We start from the raw sequence: 19274 nt of genomic DNA, 5'->3' as shown, positions 1-19274 counted from the left end.
TGCCTACATGTGTTGCTTTTGAAAATATGTCCATTGAAGTATAATTTTGCTTGATTTTTCTCTAAAATTTCTTGGAACTCCTGTTATTAAAAGTGTCAGCATCCTATCGTCTTAGGGTAGAAATTAATGGGAGAGTGAAAATGAAAACTTATTTTACTTTTGAATAGAAACAACTCAGTTTCCCTTGTTTGTTTGTTTTTTGTAACCAGCTGTTGGTCATTGGGATGATGTTCTATTTGTTGACAGTATGAGCCAGCAAATATAAAGGGGAAACTATAAAGGTTTGGCTGCAGCTGGCCTCCCCCAGAGCCTTTCCTCTGTGCTCCAGCGCCGCCTCTGCTGACCACTGCTGCCAGCGCTCCTCCCTGCAGCCCACCCACCCTGCTCACAGGCATTTCATCCACAAGCGTCTCATGCTCACCCTCCAAAGAGAATAATTGATTTCCTCATTTGGGAATTGTTTTGTAGATTAATTGCTTCCTCTTTCATTGTAAAAAATTGGGGGGGGGGATTTCAAATATGTAGAAACATACAATGTCTTTTCAACTCCCTTCTGTTCCAGAAAATTAAAATTCCCAGCAGAAACTAGGTTAATTTCCTGAATGCTCTCTGTGATGGAAAAGAATTAAACATACATCAACTTTTCTCAAGTACTTGAGAGATGATTTGGCAAATCTCATAGTAAATAAGACCCTCAATATTTGAAAATTTATATCTTAGCTGTAGCATGACACCGTACTGAAAGGCACTTTTGAAAAGACCATTAGATTTCATTTTCTTCAACTGAAGCTATTAGTCATTTAAGGAAATTGTGTATTTCTTACTACTGGCAGCTGATGTTTGTTTTATACAAACACATCTAAGTAGATATACGCAGTTATTATGCATTGGTAAAATCTCAAAGATATAAAATTGATGCATTTGAATTCCAGTGCTGGAGAAGAATACTGAAAGTACCATTTGCTGCCAAGAGAAAAAACCAATGTGTCTTGGAGGAGGTATGACCAGAATGCTCCTTGGAAGCCGGGATGGCGAGACTCCATCTCATGCGCTTCGGACATGTTTTGGAGAAGGTAGAGAGGCACAAAAAATAAAAAGGCCCTTGAGGAGATGAATCGATGCAGTGGCTACAAATTGGGCCATGCCAAGAGCAGTGGTGAGCGGTGCAGAACCAGGCAGTGTTTCACTCTGCTGTGCATACGGTCGCTATGGGTTGGAGCTGACTTGATGGCACCGAACCACAAGATGTGCATATATAATCTCTTATATGCTGCATAAGCTCATACCTTTAGGCATAGACACAAGCACGATTCTTTTATTCTTAATTTCTTGTATCCTCGCATGCAACATTGGCAGAAAGGCCAATATCCCCCACTTCTTAATGGTCTAACAGCCTGATACAGTGTGCTTCAGCCATTACAAGAGAACGCCAATCTGACCAAGGACAGCTTTTCTTTGCTTCTCACTGTCATGCACTGTTCTAAACGCTCTTGACAGACACGTCCACTGCTGTCACGGATGATTCTAGTTCCTTACAGCTAAGTTAGTCGAAACCAAATTCACTGCCATCAAATCGAAGCTGACTCATGGAGACCTATCCGGAGGAACTCTGCTGCGGTAGTCAGTATAAGTTGGGCTGCTAGCAGCAAGGTCAGCAGTTCACAGCCACCAGCAGCTGCTTGGAGAAAGACAAGGCTTTCTGCTCCCATAAGGAGTCACCCTCAAAATCCCACAGGAGATGTCCTACCCTGTCCTTCAGGGTCGCTGTAAGTTGGAATGGACTCCATGACAGTGGGTTTGTGTTCTTGAAGTTCATAAAATGTCCCATATATAAACTCCAAAACGACGTACCTTTAGCACCTATCACTCTTCCTTTAAATCAGCAGTGGTTACCACCTCATAAACACAGAATTATCATTTTTCTTTCCTCCCTGGGAGCCAAACGTATCGCACCAGGGCCATTCCCAATGCTGAAAATGATTTACACCCCTCTACAGAGCTCCGGTGGTGAGTGGGTTATGCGCTGGGAAATAGCCAACACCGTCTGCAGTCCACACCCACCAGCTGTTGGACGGGACAAGGCCAGGGCTTTCTTCTCCCTTAAACATTTACAGTGGTGGGAACCCACAGGGGCAGTGCTCCTCTGGCCTGTAGCATTGCTGTGAGTCTGAATCAGTTCAAAGGCAATGTTTCATGGTTGTTCTAAGGGATCCTGTTCTGGGCAATTCCAAAATCTGCGCTTTTCCTTTAAGTAAGAGAAACAGTACACACATTGAATGCCTGATCACACAAGGTCACTGATGTGATACTATTATAAGTAAATGTTATGATATCCCAGCAATGCTAGATGGATTGCCACATTTGAAGATGTTGGAGTGGGGTAAATGATTGTCCATCATGCATGCCTGTAATCTTCAGAGTACATTGTCTCAATTTTTGCAAGGTAGATAGACTAATAACTGCAAACCATAAAGTTATGCATAATTTTTGTTTAATAGTTTCTTCCTCGAGTTGTCTCTTTCAATTTGCACTTTACTATAAGAAGCCCTGGGATAGTTTTATGTGATCATTAAACTGCTAACTGCAAGGTAGGCAGATCAAATCCACCAGCTTGCCCATAGGAGAAAGAGGAGCCATCTGCTCTTGTACAAATTTGCCGCTTCAGAAACACAGTACGGCTCCAATATGAATTAGAATTGACTCTCTAGCATTAGGGTTTTGGGTTTAATATAAGCATCAAAGACACTGTCTTGCCTGGAAATCTCGTAGCAATCTTATATAACAGAGTAGAACTGTCCTGTAGGATTTCAATGAAAAAAAAGTTTTAATATATAAGATACTTTATATTACTCCATTTGAAAATCTTGATTTGATGCTACCTACTTTCCAATGGGAACTATAATTGTCCAGTTTTTGTGTCAACTTGACTGGGTCAGAATTCTCAGCGGTTTGGCAGTTTAGACCTAATAATCCCCTTTGATGAGTTCTCTTGGAGGATGTGACCTCGTTCCTATACAACCAGGCACTGGAAATCCTTGCCTGCCTTTAGCCACATCTGGATCCTGTATTTGACTCATCAACCTTCCATTCTTTGAACTTGAACTGGTGCCCTACCTTGTTGCCTGCTGATCCTGGGAGTCATCACTCACCTGCCATCTTGCCGCTGACCTTGGATTTATCCGTCTCTATAGCCACAAGCTTGTGTCTTCCTTCCAAATCTTGGGTTCATCAGCCCTAACAGGTCCTTGAGTTAAGGATGCCTCCAGCCTGACATTTGACCCAGGGCCTCAGAACTTTCCTGCTCCCATAACTGGGAGACATTTTCTGAGGATAAATTCCTCTATATTGATATGCATACAAATGCAACTGGTCATTCTTTTCTAGAGGACTGTGCCTAAGACAGAAACACTGGCAACCCAATGCTTAGGTGCCCAGCTGCACAAATCCCAAATGTCGGTAGTACAAGTCCATCAACTGTGTCACAGGTAAAAGGAGGAGGAGCCTCACTCCATAAAGATTTATGGCCTTTCAAATAACATGGGGCAATTCCACTCCTTCCTATTGGGGCATTATGGGTTGTAATCCACTAGACAGCAATAAGGTTGGTTTTGGATTTTATTGTGTAAGAGAGAATATTGCTAGGAATCGGTGCAAATAAAGCAATTAGGTCAGAATAGACATGGCCAGGCAGTCTTGCTGAGGCATGTATAGGCACCCGAGTCCAAGGTACACTTTGACCAGGTTACTGGGCAACATGCTTATAGGACTTGTGGTAGAACATCCAGAAAAACATTAATATCAATGTCTTCTCCAAATAGATTTAAAATTTTCTCTTCTCTACTTAAAAAAATGTCAATAAATGGCATTTGGTATTTGTTGCTTCTTTCTCTTAAAGTAGGGGCTGCCTTGTTGTTCTTATCGCTGTTGTTAACAACGAAGGCATTCCCTTCCACATATGGAGCAAAGTGCTACTCATTCAGTTGCTGGACAGACTGCTGTGAGCCACACAGTTTGCATTTGCTCATTGTCCTCAGGTGTTTTCCAAGTCTTTCTCCCTAGTCCAGCTCAACCTGGAAGCTTTGCTGAAATGCACTCCACGTGAAAACTGCATGCATGCCCCCACTGACCTGTGGTGGCTGCACCTGCAGTCCACTGACAGGAACTGAACCCCGGTCTCCCTCAGCGAATTGAGAGTCCTACAACTGAGCCATCATTCTGCCCTTGCTAGCTCATTAGACCTCACATGTCATGCGCAACGGGTTCGATTTTGTTCCTTTAAGTGGAATAATTCAAAGAAACTCTAGTAAATAAAGCTCAAAATGAAACCTACTTCACAAAATACCAAGTAAGATAACTCAGGGGAAAATATGAGACTATCATATTTGGTACAATTTATTTTGCCCATCTTCTTTAACTATCCTTGTATTATTAGTATTAAAACTTGCAGTTAAGCCAGTTTTTCAGCTGACAGTGGTTTGGTTCAAACCAGAGTCAGCAGCAGCTGCAAAAATAAGGAAACACTGTGTGTGCTGCCACGAGAGGATTAGAGGGAAACGGAGAGCAAACCAGCTTTACACAAATGACTTCAGGTTTATCGCCTACGAATCAAAGTCACATGTTTCTACATGAGCCCTGGGAGCTGAAAAACGTCCAGCCTAAGAAGCAGAGAGATGTAACCACAAAAACCATGAAGTTTTCTACATTTAAAAAACAAATGAGTGAGGTTTTCTCTTCTTAAACAGCAGTTTCTATCACACAAATCCTGTCCCATTCCTGCGTACTCCCCTCATCAAAGAGTCTCCACAAAGAAATTGGTGTGAGAGCTGCTACCAATAATTTAAGGCTCGCACCCAAAGGTACTCTTTTTGGACTTTGGTTAATTCATACCCTCTATACTTTGTTGTCAATTGCCATTAAGTCAGCCCAACACATGGCAGCTTTATGTATAAATGTTGCCGGGTCTTGCCCCAACTCCATGATTTTTCACAGGTTTGGGTCCACTGTTAAGAGTATTGTATCAATCATTGAGGGTTTTCCTCCTTTTTAAATCATTTTATTGGGGGCTCGTACAACTCTTAGCACAATCCATGCATCCATCCATCGTGTCAAGCACATTTGGACATTTGTTGCCATCATCATTCTCAAAACATTTACTTTCTACTTGAGCCCTTGGTATCAGCTCCTCATTTTTCCCCTCCCTCCCTGCTCCCCATTCCCTCATGAACCTTTGATACTTATAAATTATTATTTTGTCAAATCTTGCACTGTCCAATGTCTCCCTTCTGTTGTCCATCTCCCAGGGAGGAGGTTATATGTAGATCCTTGTAATCAGTTCCCCCTTTCTACTCCACCCTCCCAGTATCACCACTCCCACCACTGGTCCTGAAGGGATCATCTGTCCTGGATTCCCTGTGTTTTCAGTTCCTATCTGTACCGGTGTACATCCTCTGGTCTAGCCAGATTTGTAAGGTAGAATTGAGATCATGATATTGGGGAGGGGGGAAACATTTAGGAACTAGAAGGAAGTTGTGTGATTCATCGGTGCTACATTGAACTCTGACTGGCTCGTCTCCTCCCTGCAGCCCTTCTGTAAGGGGATGTCCAGTTGCCTACAGATGGGTCTTGGGTCCCCAATCTGTACTCCCTCTCATTCACAATGATATGATTTTTTGTTCTTTGATACCTGATCCCTTCAACACTTCATGGTCACCCAGGCTGGTGTGCTTCCATGTGGGCTTGGTTGCTTCTGAGCTAGATGGCTGCTTGTTTGCCTTCAAGCCTTTAAGATCCCAGATACAATATCTTTTGATAGCCAGCCACTATCAGCTTTCTTCACCACATTTGCTTATGCCCCCATTTGTCTTCAGTGATTGTATCAGGAAGACGAGCACACAATGAAATTATTTTTTGTTCTTTGATGCCTGATACCCTGATCCTTTTGCCACCTTATGATCACACAGGCTGGTGTGCTTCTTCCATGTGGGCTTTGTTGCTTCTGAGTTACATGGCCAAGCAGTCAATCCACAGAGAAGATCATATGGGCGGTCCCACTATGAGACATGACATCCCTTAATGACCCATTGCCATACATGGGACAACACTGGATACACAGTGTGGGAATTGCGCCCGATCTGACCCCACCACACTGAGGTAAAACACTGAGGGGGGCTAACAGAACAGCAAGAGGAGCAGAACAAGGAAGTCCCGAGGGAATTCCAAAAACAGACTTTGGGACCAGGGCATGGCACCTCATCTGACTCTACCGTAAAATACTCCTTAAGAACAACAAACAGTCCTTGAACTATTTGCAAGCTTTTATGTGTCATTGGTTTTTTTTGTTGTTGTTATTGTTTTGTTTTCTTTTGTTGCTTTGTTTCGCTCTGTCTTGTTTTTCTGTGAAAATTATCTCTGCAGGTCTATCTAGATAAGATAAACTGGTTAAATAATCTGGAGGAGCGAACAACAGGACTGATGGATCCGCAGGACATGGAAGAGAGGGAGGTAGGGAAAGGAAATGTTAACAAACCCAGGGACAAGGGAACAACAAGTGATCCAAATCGGTGGCGAGGCGGGTGTACGAGGCTTGGTAAGGCTTGATCAAGGGTAATGTAACCAAGAGGAATTACTGAAACCCAAATGAAGGCTGAGCATGATGGTGGAATAAGAGGAGAGTACAAGGAAATAGAGGAAAGAGCTGGGAGGCAAAGGGCATTTATAGAGGTCTAAACACAGGCATGTACATATGAAAATATATTTATATGTGAAGATGGGGAATACATCTATATGCATATATTTATAGGTTTAGTATTAAGGTCTCAGATAGACAGTGGGTCTCCACACAAGGGCTCCCTCAATACAATAATGTTTTGTTCTGTTAAACCAGCATTCCATGATGCTCACCTTCTCAACATGATCTCTGAAGACAAAGCGGGTACATAAGCAAATGTAGTGAAGAAAGCTGATAGTGCCCAGCTATCAAAAGATATAGTGTCTGGAGTCTTAAAGGCTTGAAGATAAACAAGCGGTTTTCTTCCTCTTTACTGACTCTTGACTTCACCAAACATGACACCATTAACTAGTGATTTGAATTTTCCTGAGGACTTGCCAAAAGTAAGGCAGACAGAGCGCCATGATTCTTGCTTCAACGGAGCTTTCCGGTTACAGTTCTTCTAAGACTGATGCAGCCATCTTTGTGGTGCTTGTGGCATATTCACTAAACTGTTGTTAGGTTCCACTGAGTCAAGTTCATAGCTGCCGTATATACAACAGAAGGCAACAGCGCCTGGATCCGGTGCAAGCTCTACTGTTGCGGATCTGTTTGAACCCATTGTTGCAGCCACTGTGCCAACCATCTTGTTGAGGGTCTTCCAAGTTTTCACCAACCCTTCCCTTTACCAGTCATGTCCTTTTCCAGCAAGTGGTCTCTCCTGAGAGAACACCCAAAGTACCCGAGGTGAACTCTTGGTACCTTTGCTTTAAATGAACCCTGGGGCGGGGCAGGACTCCTCCCAAGACAGGTTCCTAGACTAGTGTGTCTTGGATACTCCTGGATCCATAACTACGGCAATACATACATTTTCATCTGATTCTTATGTACAAATGTATAACTGAAGCCACAACCAGGAGAGATGTATGCCCTTATTACATGTGGTAAATGGGCAAAACATACAATTGTAAGGATGGCACAGGGCCAGACAGTGTTTAGTTCTGTTACACAGTTAGTTGCTAAGAGACCAAATCGACTTGAGAACACAGAACAGCAAACAGGTGATGCAGTATTGCTATCTCTGCTATGTTCTAATATGGTTCGTGTTTGCGGCATAGCCGTCCAAACGATTTGGGTTCATATAGGTGTCATGGCCCATAGTTTAAAGCATTGTTCAAGCTCAACACTTCTCACGTCTGGCAGTGCATCAGAATCACTTGAAGAGCATTTTCAAGATTCGGATACAGCTGAGACATGGAGGAAGAACAAACTGCTGCGTACTGGAAACAGGACGTCCTTCTGGGGTGACACATGCTTTATCATCAGAGCGAGGTGGGAGTTGGACAATATTGCGAATGGACTCAGTGCCACTGTTTAGCTCCCTTTACAATGACCCGGTTTACCTTATGTAAATGTGACCTTGATTTAAAAGAAACAGATAAAGCAACAGTCTAGGCTATATTTTATGTCTACTTACTCCAAATATCCGCAGTAGAAATGATTCACAATCAAGGCCACAATTTAGAACTCCTGTCATTGGCATTGCGGTTTTAACTCATGGGTTGTTCCCTTTCATTCCCCTTAAAGTAAAATGGATCCCTTTAAACACAGTAAGAGTTCTAAAAACATCAAGAGATTTTAATTAAGACCAAAATATTGGGCAAATATATTTTTATTGTAAATTTAATTATCTCTTTCTTGTCTTCAATTGCTGTCTTAGCCTGTGTTCTCTATAAAGCAAAACCAGTGATGCCTGTAGAAAGACATTTACAGACAGGTTTATCTCAAGGGAACAGGTCACGCAGTTCAGAGGGGCACAAGTTCCAAGTTAGCTATCAGGTTGGAGGTTTCCCTTGACTCATGTAGCTCCAGGGACAGATGAACCCAAGGTCAGCCAGTCAGATGGTAATGTTTGGCTGCAGAAGCAAATGAATCCCAAGTCAGTAGGGAAAATGGCAGGCTTCTGATAACTCCCAGGATTGGGAGGCAATATGGTAGGCTACTTGTTCAAGTCCAAAGAACTGAGCTCCAATGCAAAACCCAAGCTCATAAACAAGCAAGCAGACTTTTTTAAAAAAAAACATTTTATTGGGGCTCATACAACTCTTATCACAATCCATACATATACATACATCAATTGTATAAAGCACATCTATACATTCTTTGCCCTAATCATTTTCAAAGCATTTGCTCTCCACTTAAGGCCTTTACATCAGGTCCTCTTTTTTTTCCCTCCCTCCCCACTCCCCCTTCCCTCATGAGCCCTTGATAATTTATAGATTATTATTTTGTCATATCTCACCCTATCCAGAGTCTCCCTTCACCCCGTTCTCTGCTGTCTGTCTCCCAGGGAGGAGGTCACATGTGGATCCTTGTAATCGGTTCCCCCTTTCCAACCCACTCACCCTCGACTCTCCCAGTATCGCCCCTCACACCCCTGTTCCTGAAGGTATCATCCACCCTGGATTCCCTGTGCCTCCAGCTCCTATATCCACCAGTGTACAACCTCTGCCCTATCCAGTCCTTCAAGGTAGAATTCTGATCATGATAGTTGCGGGGAGGAAACATCCAGGATCTGGGGGAAAGCTGTATTCTTCATCGGTACTACATCGCACCCTGACTGACCCATCTCCTCCCCTAAACCCCTCTGTGAGGGGATCTCCAGTGGCCGACAAATGGACTTTGGGTCTCCACTCTGCACTTCCCCCTTCATTCACTATGGTATATATCTTTCTTTTGGATGATGCCTGATACCTGATCCCTTTGACACCTCGTGATCACACAGGCTAGTGTGCTTTTTCCATGTGGGTTTTGTTGCTTCTGAGCTAGATGGCCGCTTGTTCACCTTCAAGCCTTTAAGACCCCAGATGCTTTATCTTTTGAAAGCCAGGCACCACCAGCTTTCTTCGCCACATTTGTTTATGCACCTGTTTGTTTTCGGCGATCGTATCATGGAGGTGTGCAGCCAATTATATGATTTTTTGTTCTTTGATGCCTGATAATGATCCCTTCAGGACCACGTGATCACACAGGCTGGGGTGTTCTTCCATGTGGGCTTTGTTGCTTCTGAGCTAGATGCTCGCTTGTTTGTCTTCAAGCCTTTAAGACCCCAGACACTATCTCTTTTGATAGTCGGGCACCATCCGCTTTCTTCACCACATTTACTTGCTTACCTGCTTTGGCTTCAGCAGTTGTGTCGGGAGAGTGAGCATCGTAGAGTGCCAATTTAATAGAAAAAAGTATTCGTGCATTGAGGGAGTGCTTGAGTAGAGGCCCAAGGTCCTTCCGCCACCTTAATACTAAACCTATAAATATAGACACATAGATCTATTTCCCCATCCTCATATATATATTTGCATGTACATGTCTTTGTCTAGACCTCTATAAATGCCCTTTGACTCCTAGCTCTTTCCTCCATCTCCCTTGACTTTCCTCCTGCCCTACTACCACTATCCGTCCCCACCTGGGCAAGCAAGCTTTTCTACAGCATCTAAATCTATAGCAAGCAATCCATTCCCTTGAGAAAATTTGTTTCAATTGATTGGTTTCTTATAGCAGGTCTTATCGTGGAGCTGATTACATTATATTAGATCTCATCATCGGGATTACTACCAAACTGCCAAACCATTGAGAATCCTGGCCCAGCCAAGTTAACACAACACCCTAACTATTACAACCATTAAAGTGGATAGTTTCTTCCAATTCTTGGATTTATGAATTTGGATAAGTTACTTCTCCAATTTGGGTTTTGATTACTTCACCTGTCAAGTGAAAATAATAATAAAATCTTCTACACAGTGTTTCTGTGAGCTTGAAATGGCATAATTCCTGCAAAACACTCAGCTCTAAGTCTGAAACAAGTAAGATAGCACTAATAGTAGACAGAGTTAATATTATTCTCAGTAAGTCTTTGAACCATACTCTTTCTGTTGTTAGACTAAAGGGGATTTTACACAACATGTTTCAATCTGTTTTAAGCACTATACCTTTGCTAGAGCCAAAAGTGGATTAGAACTCAGCAACCTCATTAATGCCTCTCCTGGCTACTAAATTTGTGGTACCTAAACATGGTACTAATGAGGTGACCGAGTCCTAACCTGATTTTGGCCCCCACTGACGTCATTAATGAGGTGACCAAGTTTTAACCTGTTCTTGGCCTCATGTATATGCTGCTTTTCAAAGCAGGTGAGAACATGTTTTTAAAGTCTATTAAAACATTGAATCATGTGCTTTTTTTAAAAAAGGAAAATGAATAATAGCTATAAAGTGAATAAATAAACAGAGTTAGAAACCCTTGACATTAATTTTTTCCCATTATCCTATACCAATTTTCAATTAAAGTAAACATTTGGGAGCTTCTCCAATGATTACTTTCAACTTAACATAATAATATCCTAAATCTAGAACTGTAACATTTAATCAAGTAGCAAGTGTTCATTGAACAACTATCACCAATCACACTACCTTGGCGTTCCTTCTCTCAAGTTACTCACACTCTTCTTGGAGGAAACAAACAAAAATCTTAGTAAATAGTATCACCATTTAAAGGTCACTGCTTCAAACCATGAGGTCAGATCCATAAAGATGTATGCCTTTGGGGCCTTCTATCATGTCTTCATGTGTTGAAATCAACTCCAGGCTGCAGGTTTGTCTTGTGGTTTTCTGGGTTTGGTGGTGGTGATTACTTATCAAAAGAATGTTCAAAAGGAGAAAACTTATTCTCAACCTTAGTTATACATTGGAATCACCTGGGAAATTATAAAATAGTGATACTTGCATCCTCACTCCAGATTCGGATTTAATTTTCAGACTTCTTATGTTTGCCCTGGTGCTTTTAACCTATAGCCTATGAGGAAAAACATGGTCTATGGGACAATGTGCTCATTCTTTGCATACAGAAAATTTAAACCTTTAGTGTCAAGGTGGTCAGTCTATGCTTCCTTTTGTGTAGTGAAAATGAGATAAAAGCAGGTGGCAAATATTAATTTAGTATAGAAGAATGGCTCTCACATATACTGAACACTTGTGACTTGCCAGGACAATTTTAGTTGCTTTGAATACATTATCTAATTGTTCTCCTTTGAACCATGAAAGCAAAGGTAAGAAAGTCTTCATTTTACTAAAAGGAAACTGAAACTAAGGAGTGATGATTTTGTTCACAATCTATAGCTAATAAGTCGGTAAATATAGATATCTTCCTGTTGCAATTAAATTTGCTTTCTGAATAATTAAATACTAATTTTCTTTCTAAATAACCAATATTTTCCCAGTCTAATAACTCAAACACATGTTTTATCTCTTTTATGTCCAGCTTTAAATATTCCTTGCCTGAACCAAATTTTGAAGTGAAATCTTTATGATTGATATTTTCACATTTTTCTGTGTCCTGAACCTCAATTTTCTTATAAGGAGTTTGACATAGCGTCACCTAATGTGGCCATGGTTAGATTATTAATAACAGGAATAGACATATTATTTGACATTTACCCAGTCACCCCCAAATCAAACCAAACTTACTACTATAGAGTCAATTCTGACTCTTATCAACCTGAGAGGACAGAGTCAAACCGTCCCTTAGGGTTACTGAGACTGTAAATCTTTATAGGAGCCGACAACTACATCTCTCCCCATGAAGCAACTGTGGATTTGAACTGCCGACCTTTCAGTTAGAAGTGCAATGCTTAGCCCCCAGAACTTTTAAATTTAACCATGGTATTTCAATATTCTATCAATCGTGACTGGCCAAAGGGAAAGTCACAGGTAATAAGCTGAGTCAATCAGGAGGCTCCCAGTATAATTTGGAGTATATTTCCTGGAGAGAGTCTGAATGTGGCTTTTATGGCTTGTAGATTATAGCGTGCAGACCAGTACTTCATTCAGGTGCTGTCTACAGCATGAGAGAATGAACCCAGCAGGAAGAAAGACACACAAACAAATAGTGCTAAGAGATAGCTACGCTGATATCATTGAGTTCCTGTATCTAGGTGGTCAAGCTTAAATCCAAATATATCCATTTATATAAGCCAATAATTTGCTTTCTTCTTACGTTTTTTTTAAATTTCTGTCATTAGCAACCACCACAAATATCGCCCTCACTTGCACGTGACTTTGAAAACGTCTGTTATGGCTATAGCCCTATTCAACTTAATTAGAGTAGATTCACGAAGAGTTGGAAAGAGGGTATGTTTTTCTGCTTATATGGATAATTATTATCTGTTTCGGTGTGTAAGCACTCCAGATTAAAGTTTAAAAGAATACTATGCCATAAACTAAAAATGAACTGTGAATTTGGAATAATCCTTTAGAGAAAGAGATCGAAACTTCAGAGATGAAGGAATAAACAAATCTAAATCAATTACTGCTCATCTGTTGTGTGTCAAGGTACATGAAATGTGTAGGGACATTCCAGTGTCAAAGGACAAGGTCTGTAGAAGTGTATTGACTGTCTGGAAAATATGCACCCACCATGATCAGGGCTACAAGTCAATGAATATGTGGCCGGTTGCCAAATGAAAAGTATAAACATATTTTAAGGGCTATGTATGCTCAAAGGAATGAGAGATAGCTCTTGAATACTGCTGGTCAGGGAACCATTTTTGCTTTCAGGAAATGTAACCTGACCTGTGTCTTGAAGAATGGGAAGATTTAACAGAGAGATTACCTTTGCCTGAAGGAGAACATTCCCCATAATATAGATTTGCTTGGTCAAGAATCCAACATTACACCAAAGCAAGTAGCATCAAATGGAGCAGAAAACCATCTCTTTATTTTCACCTCCACAGCGTTATTTCTTGAACTTTATTCTTGTAAGTGGGAAAGAAAAATTGTATATGTTTAACACAGGTCATTTCTTGGTCAAGATGGTCATAGTTCCCACTCCTAAGGAGTCTTAAGTTTATTTGGAAAATTCAGGAAAGAAGTAATCATTTTCCTTGATTAAGGGTACATCTCGCTCAAACTCACTGCCGACCAGTCAAGTCCCACTCATTACAGCTGTGTAGGGCCGAGTAAACTGCCCCCATGGAGTCCAGAGCCAGCAACTCTTTGCCGGAATAGAAAGCCTCATCTCCCTCCTGGCGGGAGGCAGCCTAACGCATAGCCCACTACGCCACCAGGTCCCCTCCAGGTGCCACGCATAGGAACTGTACGACAGGGCCCCTGACCCAGATTCAGGAAAGTCAGAGGAAGATGCACGGACACAAGAGCATCTAAACTAAATCCTTAAGATAGGAATAGAATGGAACAACGTTTCTGAAATGAGAAAAAGCACAACATATGTGACAAATTGGAAAACAAGTCAAAGTGATAATAGCAGGAGACCCAGGAGGGGAAGAGGGAGAGTGAGGGAGTTGAAGCGTCGTAAAGAAGAAAAGGCCAAGGTGATGACACAGAGCAACTGCTCTCCGCGTGTGGCCCGGGGTTCCTGAGACACTGTCGGGAGCCGGGGAAGTCAAGTGCGTATTGTTAACCACCCTGCTACATTATTTGAGTTTCTCTCATTCATGAATAGAGGCTGGAGCTCTCCATTGTGCATTTGGAATATCTACATATGAGTGAAGCAATATGTTCCCAATAGTAAAGAATGATGTTATAAAAAGTGTACCTGGTTAAAAGATCCATTCAAAGGAAAAGATAGGCCAATGTAACAGACTGCAAAAACGTTCGGAGACAGCTTCAGATTCTGCCCTGCAATGGCTCTGTCTCACACGGCGCTCTCTGCTTTGGTTTTCTTGTCTCCCAAACACTGGCTCTCTTTCAGCTGTGTTCTTAAGTCATTGCCATGGCCACACAGAACTCACCAAAGACGCTCACGATTGTAGGATGTAGTAAACAGGTTACCACGCAGGTGCAAAATGCTCACAGTGTAGTTGCTCAGTTAGGACATGTCACAAAGGTCTTGAAGGGCAACTAATAAATGCACAAAGTGCTTGCCACTGGGCAGTAAGTCTCTATTGAAAGGCACTCAGCTGCAGCTCTGTGGGTCAGTGAACCCAGGCCCCAAATTCAGTGACCCAACACACCTCCTGCCCCAAAGCACCTGGCTTTACTTTCTCTGTGGGCTGGGAAGCCCACGGCTCTCTCACTGTCTAGGTGGTGCCCTCTTCTACTGCTGTTGCACCTTTGTCCACCTCTGATGTCAAAGCTGTCTTCCTGGATCAAACAGGTTTCCTTTTCAGATAAACCTAAGTCCAGAAGACACGTTCCACTCCTGGGTCCTGCGGCTAGTAAGGTCTTCCTGCCTGCTTCTGAGATGGCTCCTTTCATACCCCGCAGGATGGCAATCAATATGAAGTCTGTTAACGATTACGTACTCACAACTTAATCTTCATCCAGTAATATCTTTCCCCAACTTCTTACCCAGATCCATCAGGAAAAGGAAAATTGCTCAGTGGGAATAACAAAAGCTGTCCCCGAAGAACCCCATAGGTCATTTGCTACATTTCAGCAACTTTTTGAAGCTACCACTTTTTCAGTTTTGATATTGTATCAAAAGAGAATATTTCATTTTTCATCCTATATGTAAGAGGTCAGATTTTCTTCATGTACTTGTACCAAAACAACAAATCACAACTACTTTGCTGTTGTGAAAAAAATATGACAATCGTGCTGATTTCTATTAAGCCAGACCTTAAAAGATGTTTAAAATGTACAATAGCTCTATTATAAATAACTTTGAGAGGAATATAGGTATTTTTCATAAGAAAATGTTTGTTAATGTTACATTTAAATGGATTAAAATATTCTAGCTTATTTTTCTAGGTTCTATAACATTAGAAATATATAACATTATATTATTCTATAATAATAAATGTAGATAGATATAGTTGCATAGGACTTGGTGGGGGTCCTTAATAATTTTGAAGTGTATAAAGAGGTCTTTAGACTAAAAGTTTGAGAGCGGCTTCCACAGCGATTCAGTTTCATCTCTCTATTAAGAATTCTCTCTTTTTTATCACTCCTGTGTAATCCACAAATACTTAGTTCTTTCGGTCAAGGTAGAGTCTCTTCTTCAGCTCCATTCATTCACTCTCCCCCACTGCGCACTGTGGACGACTGAAAGAGTGAATGGATCTGGCGTTCCCTTCGCTCCCTGGCACTAGGACTCACCGCCTTTGTTCTACAACCCCATTTCCCATTGATAATGTGTCAGAAGTCATAGCTGTTATTATGACAATTTAAGGGAATCGTGTAAAGAACAATAAGCAACAAGATCAAATTCACAAATCTGTCTGCCACTTAGCAAAGTCCTACCTGTCTCATAAACCTGAAATTGACTGGGGAGATGGGACTGATGAGCAAGTCACTACCTAGTGGGTCTCCAGTTTTTTACATTATCTAAGGCAAAACTTGAAGAACATAGAAACATTAGAACAAAAGGCAATATATAAGTTGCTCTTTAACAGTAGTCCGATTCTTGTGGAAAATTTTATAATGAAAATTCCCTTATCTTCAGAAAAAAAGAGAAATCTGATTTTGTTTGTTTGTTTGTTTGCTTTGTAGTCTCTGATGATTTCTGACTGTGTGACTCACATTTTGGTCATTGGGTAAGGATGTGATTTCCCAACTTTTTCCTTCTAGAATCCGTAGTGTGGTGAAGTGAAGTTTTAGTCCAAGCCTTAGTCTGTGGCTTGAGAGTCATTCCTAATGAGGCTGAGGCTGAGACTAGAGGCTCCAGAGACTGGGACATGCGGTCCATGGCACAGAACAAGGGAGCATGGCAAGACAGGGCAGAAGGCCCGTGCCCGCGAGGCGGTGGACCATAAGTCAGTGAGGTGGAGGAGCAGGTGGGCTTCGGGGTCCACAGAGGCGGAAGCCAAGGAACCATGTGACTAAGAGGCTGAAGGCGAGAGAGAGGAGGCTGCTGGCTGAGGAGAGGTGCTGCTGTGGACCGATGACCACATACTTGCTGTTTCCTACGGATCCTGACCTGTGTAACCTGGTCACTTCTCTCCCTAACAAAAGCCCCATGAAGGTGAGTTGTGTCTGTGAGTTCCATGTTGCCAATGCAACAAATTATCAAACGTGGCAGAGAAGTAGAGTGTCATGGGGAAAACAGCTGGTGTCAGAACACGGTGCAAGAAGGAAGGGTGCAGTTCTGACCTCTACCTTGTGGCAATAGGCCTTGAACATGTGTGGAGTAGAACTCTCTCCTCTCGAAGCGGGAGCAGGTCCAGATACAGCCCCCTTGTCATCTACTCAACTAGGAAGATCCCCCTAACGGCTTTTGCTGGGACTTCAGCTATTAAGCTAGTGATTGCTAAACATCTTCAAGAAGAGTGGAACCACCCACTTAGGTCCCAAATCCTCCACCCTCCTTCAGTATGACCTCACATTAATGGATAATAACTGGTGATAATGGAATGGGGGGGTTGTCCCCTGAATGTCCTTTCTTGTCTGTGACTTGTAGCTCCTTTAGACTTCAGCCTCCCCTACTCTCAAACAACTAAGTTACTTGGGGGTTACTTCATGGGAGGCCCTTAGGTTGCTTTGAAATGGGAATAGGCCTCTCCTTGAAAGTGAGCTGAGACCAGCTCACTATTTTCGGGTTATAAATTTAGGCAAATTTGACTCCATGTTTTAGGTCAGAGAATCTAAAGTCTAAGCTTTTGCCAAATTTTGATTTGAGGGAGGATAAAAAGAATTACACGTTCTTCTTGAATCACTGGCATTGTTTTCAAATGGTGCCTTATTTCAGATGGCCTTCAATCAAGTTTAGTAAGAAAGTTTGGGGTTTTTTTTGAAGAATGCCTTGCTCACATTTGAATTTAATTGTCAAGATCCCTTTAAAGTGATTTATGCAGTACTCTTCCAAAAATGTTCCTCTCTTCCTCCTTGCTTTTATTTAGAAAATGGTATTTTTGTGTCAGCGTTCTATATTAAATTTACATTTTGTACAAATTCTTTTCAAAGAAGCATTTTTCTCTAGCCAATCCTTTAAAGCTGAAATGCATGCACGATTATATAGGAAAGACACGAGCGCCCTCTCTTGTTCACCTTCCAGAAAAACTGTTTTAGTAATCTTAGCAATCAGTTTTTATCTCTTTAGAAACAAAATGAATTATTTCTATTAATACATGCTTGAGAATTTGACTTCACTTTTTGAAAATTTCATTCATAGATACATGACATAGTCCACGAAGAGGAGAGGAAGTTACTGGGGGAAAAATAATGTGAAAGTGAATGTGTTTTTGTACATTAAAAAACTAGTCTTTATTGTACCCATTTTACTCTTCTCGTCTTGAGCACATATTAGTTTTTCGGGCTGCCATGGCAAAGTGCTACAAAGCGGGTGGTTCTGAGAAACCTATACACAGTGTTTCACAGTTCTAGAGGTGAGCTGAGCCAACATTAAGTGAGTTCTGACTCACAGGATAGGGAGCAGAATGCCCTGGGGGTCCGAGGCTGCAAATCCTCATGTCAATCCTTCTCCCTCAGAGCAGGCAGCGGAGTTGTGCGCTGGCCCAGAGTCTAAGCTACTACAGTACCTTGTTCTGAAGGTTCAGGTTCGGAGCCCAGGATTCCGTGTGTCAGCAGGCCACCATTTCTCTGAGGGCTCTTTCTCTCTGAGAGAAGAAGTGTTTTCAACCCTCTCAGTTTGGTGTAGCCCCAGGCATTTCTTGGATGAGGCTTAACCCCACTCTTCCGTTTGTCCGTGTTTGTTGCTCTTTTCCTCTTTTATAAGGATACCATTCAGAGAGGCTTAGGATCCACCCTACTTGAGTAGGGACCTCCTGTTAACTGATTGCATCTTTTAGGATGTTTCCAAACAAGGCCAGGTTCACAGGTACCACCAGGGGCTAGGATTTCAATGTATCTTTTGGGTGGGTGAGGGGGTGGGGGAAGCAATTCTATTCAGGACAGAGAGTTCATTGAATTCGAATTTAGCCTTTCCAATGAGTTCAATTTTCATTACACTTAGGCCTCTGCAATGGTTGCATTGTAAACAAGTTCTAATTTTTCCGGGAGACTATCTATAAATAGTAATATTCAGATTTTCAGGGTTGGTTTTTTTTTTTTCAAGAACTGACTGAAAAGCAGCACAAATGTACCCCTTGTTTAAAAACCAGCAAGTTCTTACATGGCTGCTCTCTAATGGAGTTACACAAAAGGATATACTATAGTGCTTTTGATTTTAAAGAAACTTTATTTGACCATTTCTATAACCCTACTGTGAACCACAAAAATTGTACAGAGGTCTTTGTGCTTGGAATGAAAGGACACCGAGGGCAGGGGCCTTGGAAGGGAAAGGCGTAGATGAGAAGACGCTCAATGCACAGGGCTAACGTTCATGCCGCAGTCCAGGAGGATAGCGAGGAACACTTTGCTATGGTGTTAGGAATCTGATGCCCGTTTCGTGGGAAATTCCCTGAAAGTTTTGAGCGAGGGAAACAGTATAGTATCCTCCATGGACGGTTCCTGGGATTTCAGGTGAGATCGTGTTCCGCATAATCCTTCACATTCTGCGCAAAACTTTTCCTGAAGGCAAGAAGGGAAGTTAGGCTCATATTTATTCGAGGGCTTTTTCTAAAGTGCACAGATTTCTAAATCGAAACTGTATACACCTTCT

Source organism: Tenrec ecaudatus, chromosome 6 (genome assembly GCF_050624435.1).
Source record: "Tenrec ecaudatus isolate mTenEca1 chromosome 6, mTenEca1.hap1, whole genome shotgun sequence".
NCBI lineage: Eukaryota > Metazoa > Chordata > Mammalia > Afrosoricida > Tenrecidae > Tenrec > Tenrec ecaudatus.
Note: the sequence above shows the minus strand (reverse complement) of the source record.